The sequence below is a fragment of the Odocoileus virginianus genome, chromosome 19 (genome assembly GCF_023699985.2).
Source record: "Odocoileus virginianus isolate 20LAN1187 ecotype Illinois chromosome 19, Ovbor_1.2, whole genome shotgun sequence".
Classification (NCBI taxonomy): Eukaryota; Metazoa; Chordata; class Mammalia; order Artiodactyla; family Cervidae; genus Odocoileus; species Odocoileus virginianus.
The window spans coordinates 1873272-1879154 of record NC_069692.1 but is presented as its reverse complement, the minus strand read 5'-3'; the positions used below and the strand labels follow the sequence as shown (position 1 = coordinate 1879154).

The window sequence follows — 5883 nt, the reverse complement described above, 5'->3', positions numbered from 1 at the left end:
TCTTTTGTTTCTTTAGGTAGATATACTCCTAAGTATTTTATTCTTTTTGTTGCAATGGTGAATGGTATTGTTTCCTTAATTTCTCTTTCTGTTTTCTCAATGCTAGTGTATAGGAATGCAAGGAATTTCTGTGTGTTAATTTTATATCCTGTAACTTTACAATATTCACTTATTAGCTCAATAATTTTCTGGTAGAGTCTTTAGGGTTTTCTATGTAGAGGATCATGAAAAATATGGAACTCTTCACGAATTTGTGTGTCATACTTGCACAGGAGCCGTGCTAATCTTCTCTGTATCATTCCAATTTTAGTACATGTGCTGCCGAAGCGAGCACTCCATTGACATTTCTTATAGGAATCCTTGTTAAATGAAAGATGTATTAAAGAATGACATCCCATAGTGATGTATCAAATTGTAGCCCAAATCTAGTAAACTTCTCCATGTCTGTGTTTTTCCTGTTTAGTCTCTCAGTTGTGTCTGACTCTTTGTGACCCCATGGACTGTATAGCCCTCTGTCCATGGGATTTCCCAGGCAAGAATACTGAATAGGGTAATCATTTCCTTCTCCAGGGGATCTTCCCAACTCAGGGACTGAACCTGCTTCTCCTTCATTGCAGATGGATTCTTTACTGCTGAGCCACCAGGGGAGCCCTTTTCAATGTCTAATTGAATTAACTATTGCAATGTAATAAACCACCTCAAAACTTAGTGGCTTAAAATAGCTGCCATTGATTTAGTTCATGACTTTCCTGGATAGCAATTGAAGCTGGACTCAGCTGAGGAGTTTTTCTTCTTATCTGGGCTCCTGAACAGCTTTGCTGATCTTGGCTGGACTTTGTCATCTGTCTAGGACCTTGGGTAGGACAACTAGGTCAACTCAGTTCTAGTTCACACAGTCTCAATATCCATCAGACTAGCCCAGGCTTCCTCATACTGTGGTGAGGCATAGTTCCAGCAGAGAAGGAAGCACACCCTTCTCTTATGGTCTAGTCTTAGAACTGCTACGTGATTACATTTGCTTCATTTTATTTGCCAAAGCAAGCCACAAAGTCAGCTCAGTTTTGGGGGGTAGAGATTCAAGGACTTAAAAGGTTGCAAACACAGGAAGGAGTAAAAAAGTATGGTCATTTTTGTAATGAACCACATAAATATACAGAAAATGGAGATCACTGACAGCAAAGTTCTGGAAACAATGATGACAGAGATAAAATAGTTTAACATCAGAAATCCTTTTAGAATTAGTTTTAAAGTTTGCAAATATTTAAGTTTTTGTTTCTATTGACTTCTCAAAATTGTTGATGAATTGAAAAAAGCAGTATATAAATGCAGTAGATCTTACTAAAAGCATAAATATAAGCTCATGTACAAAGAAATATATATTTAGTTGCCAGTTCTTAGGACACAGTCAAATAACCTTGAATTGATGATATTCTAACCATAAATTAATTTTCTAGCTATTATTCCATGTCCTATTTACTTTAGGTTAATGCATCTAAATGTAAAGCATGTTCTAATAAATCTGACATTTTATTCACATTATTTTTAGAATGTAATATTTCAAAAGGTCTAGTAAACAGCAATTTTAAAAAGCCATGACTGCAACTTTCAGTTTCGTTTGTTCTTAGAGAATAATATTACTAGAATCAGCCCTAGTAATTGATAGGAGAGTAATTTTTTTTAAGCATTGTTTTCTCATTCTACAAATACTTGTTTCTTTTAAATAATATTTATTTATTTATTTGACTATGCCAGGTCTTTGTTGCAGCACTTGGGAGCTTTAGTTGTTGATATGTGAACTCTTAGTCACCACATGTGGGATCTAGTATTCTGACCAGGATTGTACCCTGGGCCCTTGTAATGGGAGTATTAGCCACTAGACCACCAGGGAAGTTCCAAGGGATTTTTAAAAGTTTTCTCTGTTGTAGCTAAAAAAGTAGTAATTTTACTTACTTGACTATATTAACAATAAAATCTCACAGTGAGTGATCAGAAACATATGATCAGATACTTGATCATAAAGTGAAAACAAAGTAAATTTTCTGCAGTATTTCCTAGAATATCGTTCTCAGCTTCCATCAGATAAAGACTGACTATAGGATAGGAAACTGAAATGTGTGTGCATTATATTTACTAACATTTCTTATTGGCTGCCTCAGAAAGCTGAGAATTATAATGCCAATCCAAAGTTAAGATCCAATTCAGATAATGCATGTTCATAGATAATTACCATGAATATTTATTTTATTCATAATCCATTTTTGTTATTAGAAGCCAACCAAATCACTGCTAAAATGCATTGACACAAGAATTCTGAAGTTTAAAAAAGGAAATTTACTTATACATGAACTGCTGACAGGAGAGAGTATCAGTAGATGTACTAGTGCTATTTTCTTATGTAGAACAGTGATTAAACTCTTCTCTGAAGAAGTAGAGGAGGTGGCACAATGAAATTGCTTTTCTGTAATCCAAATTATAAAGCATGCCATTGTTGAAAATTATGTTTGACTTTTTCTGTTACTTGGGGGCCAAGTAGCAGTTAAAGTTTTACGATGAAAAGAGGAAGAGAATTTTGCTTAACTTTTAGCTGAATTCAGTGAAATTTCTGAAGCATATTAAGAACTTTTTTCCTTTATCTCAGTACACAGCCTAATGGGGAAAAAAAAAAAAAAACAACTTGGAGAATAACTGAGTTGAAATACAGTATTCAACAAATGGCATTTCAATGATTTGCAATTTGGTCATTATTGGTGTGATCAACCACATCCACCACGGGCTGTTGCCTTTGGAAAGTGAGCTAGAATGCTGCTGCTGCTGCTGCTAAGTCGCTTCAGTTGTGTCTGACTCTGTGCGACCCCATAGACGGCAGCCCAATAGGCTCCCACGCCCCTGGGATTCTCCAGGCAAGAACACTGGAGTGGGTTGCCATTTCCTTCTCCAATGCATGAAAGTGAAAAGTGAAAGTGAAGTTGCTCAGTCGAGTCTGACTCTTGGCGACCCCACGGACTGCAGCCCACCAGGCTCCTCCATCCATGGGATTTTCCAGGCCAGAATACTGGAATGGGGTGCCATTACCTTCTCCAGCTAAAATGGGATATGGAAATTTCCATTTTACTGCTGGTTAAATCACACCTATTCAAATCTAGCTAATATTTTTTTCTTACGGATTTCATAGAAAAAATAAATAAACTAACCCTGAAACCTGCCAGTTTAGTGCCTCAATCTGAATGAGCATGCATAACTAAGAAAACTTCTTTCCAAAGACCACACATTTATATATTTTGATTATCATTTAAAATTTTGTTGTCCAGTGAAACAAAGCAGAATAAAGGATTTTCCTTAAAAATCAATTAAAAGCCTCTTTACAGGACATTAAACCATTAAATTATTTTCAGAACTTGTTCCAAGGTAAAATTCTTTATTATGAAAATAGGACCAGAACATTTTGAGATTGTTTTCTACTAACAGAATACCAGGTGGCTATCAAGATTATTATTCAAAACCATTAGTTCAAGGTATCTGTGGTATGCATGACATGTAAACAGCTTTGTTAAACTGTTCAGACTATGAAAAATGCGGTGTTTTTCCAAGTCAAATTTGCAACTGGGGTCGAAAGGCTAAAGTTTTTCTCTTTATGTTTTCTTAAGGTTGTAAAATGTCAACACTATGTGAATTAAACATTAAAATGATAAATAGTAAACTTAATGAGAGGCAAATGGAATTTTCTTTTTTTTAAAGAAATTGCAATATTCCCATGTGTTATATAATATTTTTAATGACTAAATTTCCATAGTTTGTTATATCAATTTAGTTAACTTCTTAGAGAATTTTGCCCACACACAACTATGCAAGGTAGTATAATACTGCTTTGAGAACTGACCACTAGCATTTATCACATGGAGTAAGTCATGTAAAGGATACTGAATGATTTAACAGTCTACCAAGGAGGTCAGTGAAGTGGTGGGTTAAGTGGGGAAGGAGGGCCCGGGATTTCCTCCTCTGCCATCTTGCTGGCATCCCTCTTCTCTCTTTCCTCTTAAGAAAGTCCTCAAAGGTCGTACAGACCTCAGTCTCCGTAGTCACAATAACTGTATCTTCGATTTAGGGTAATTTACTTAAACTCTGTGAAACTTATCCTTAGAATGGAACTGATAATAGTAGTACTCTATTAGGTTGTGAGGATTAAACATATTAATGTATTTAAGAATGATGATTGTTATATAAGAAGTCCTAATGATATTATCAGCTAAGATCTATAACAGGTAGTGTTAAGGTAAAGAACCCATTTGCCAGTGCAGGAGATGTAACAGATGTGGGTTCGATCCCTGGGTTGGGAAGATCCCCTGGCGAGGGAAATGCAACCCACTCCAGTTTTCTTGCCTGGGAAATCCCATGGATAGAGGAGCCTGCCAGGCTACAGTCCATAGAGCTGTAAAGAGTCGGACACAACTGAAGCGTCTTAACACCACACACACACATGAGATTCATAACTTATCTGCTGTACTTGTCCTTAATAATATTTTACATTAATTTTTAAGAATTGAATACTGAAGAAAGGCATTCTGATAGACTTAGATCCAAATGACTTCCTTAGTAGTTGAAATTATGCCATGCACTTTTAAATATGAATGTGAGATTTAACAATAAAAGTCAGTTGCCACAGACTGAGAGTCTGAGAACTACATCTTCATCCTGTTTTAGATGAAAAATATTTTATTTCATTTTATATCATATAGAAGTAATGTGACTCAATATGGCAAGTGATGGTAACATAACAATGTGATCTGACACATTCTTAACAAAATTAAATAACCTATGGCTTATGAACTGACCTAGTAATATTGGTTTGGTACTAAAAATACTGGTTTGTGCAATGCCTACCTCAGTTGAATTGTATATCCTAGAGAATATTCATTTATTTTCAAGTAAAACTAACAACTTATATAATATAGTATTATCATATATAGTGTATATGATATGAATAATTTATATTGCATTATAGTATTATATATATACTGTTTATATTGTATATGTACCATATCAGTTCAGTTCAGTCACTCAGTTGTGTCCAACTCTTTGCGGCCCCGTGAATCGCAGCACACCAGGCCTCCCTGTCCATCACCAACGCCCGGAGTTTACTCAAACTCATGTCCATTGAGTCGGTGATGCCATCCAGCCATCTCATCCTCTGTCGTCCTTTTCTCCTCCTGACCCCAATCCCTTCCAGCATCAGGGTCTTTCCCAATGAGTCAACTCTCCGCATGAGGTGGCCAAATTATTGGAATTTCAGCTTCAACATCAGTGCTTTCAAGGAACACCCAGGACTGATTTCCTTTAGGATGGACTGATTGGATCTTCTTGCAGTCCAAGAGACTCTCAAGAGTCTTCTCCAACACCACAGTTCAAAAGCATCAATTTTTCAGTGCTCAGCTTTCTTCACAGTTCAACTCTCACATCCATACATGACCACTGGAAAAACTATAGCCTTGACTAGACAGACCTTTGTTGGCAAAGTAATATCTTTGCTTTTATCTAGTTTGGTCATAACTTTCCTTCCAAGCAGTAAGCGTCTTTTAATTTCATGGCTGTACCCACCATCTGTGGTGATTTTGGAGCCTCCAAAAATAAAGTTTGACACTGTTTCCACTGTCTCCCCATCTATTTCCCATGAAGTGATGGGACCAGATGCTATGATCTTAGTTTTCTGAATGCTGAGCTTTAAGCCAACTTTTTCACTCTCCTCTTTCACTTTCATCAAGAGGCTTTTTAGTTCCTCTTCACTTTCTGCCATAAGGGTGGTGTCATCTGCATATCTGAAGTTATTGATATTTCTCCTGGCAATCTTGATTCCAGCTTGTGCATCTTCCAGCCCAACGTTTCTCATGA

General features: G+C 36.4%; 1 non-coding gene across 1 annotated transcript; it reads right to left on the bottom strand.

The window, feature by feature from the left end:
* Nucleotides 1–227: 227 nt before the first annotated feature.
* LOC139029740 (U6 spliceosomal RNA) lies at nt 228–334 on the bottom strand. The gene has a single exon (XR_011481945.1). It is a non-coding gene; the product is annotated as a U6 spliceosomal RNA (small nuclear RNA).
* Between the last annotated feature and the right edge of the window lie 5549 nt (nt 335–5883).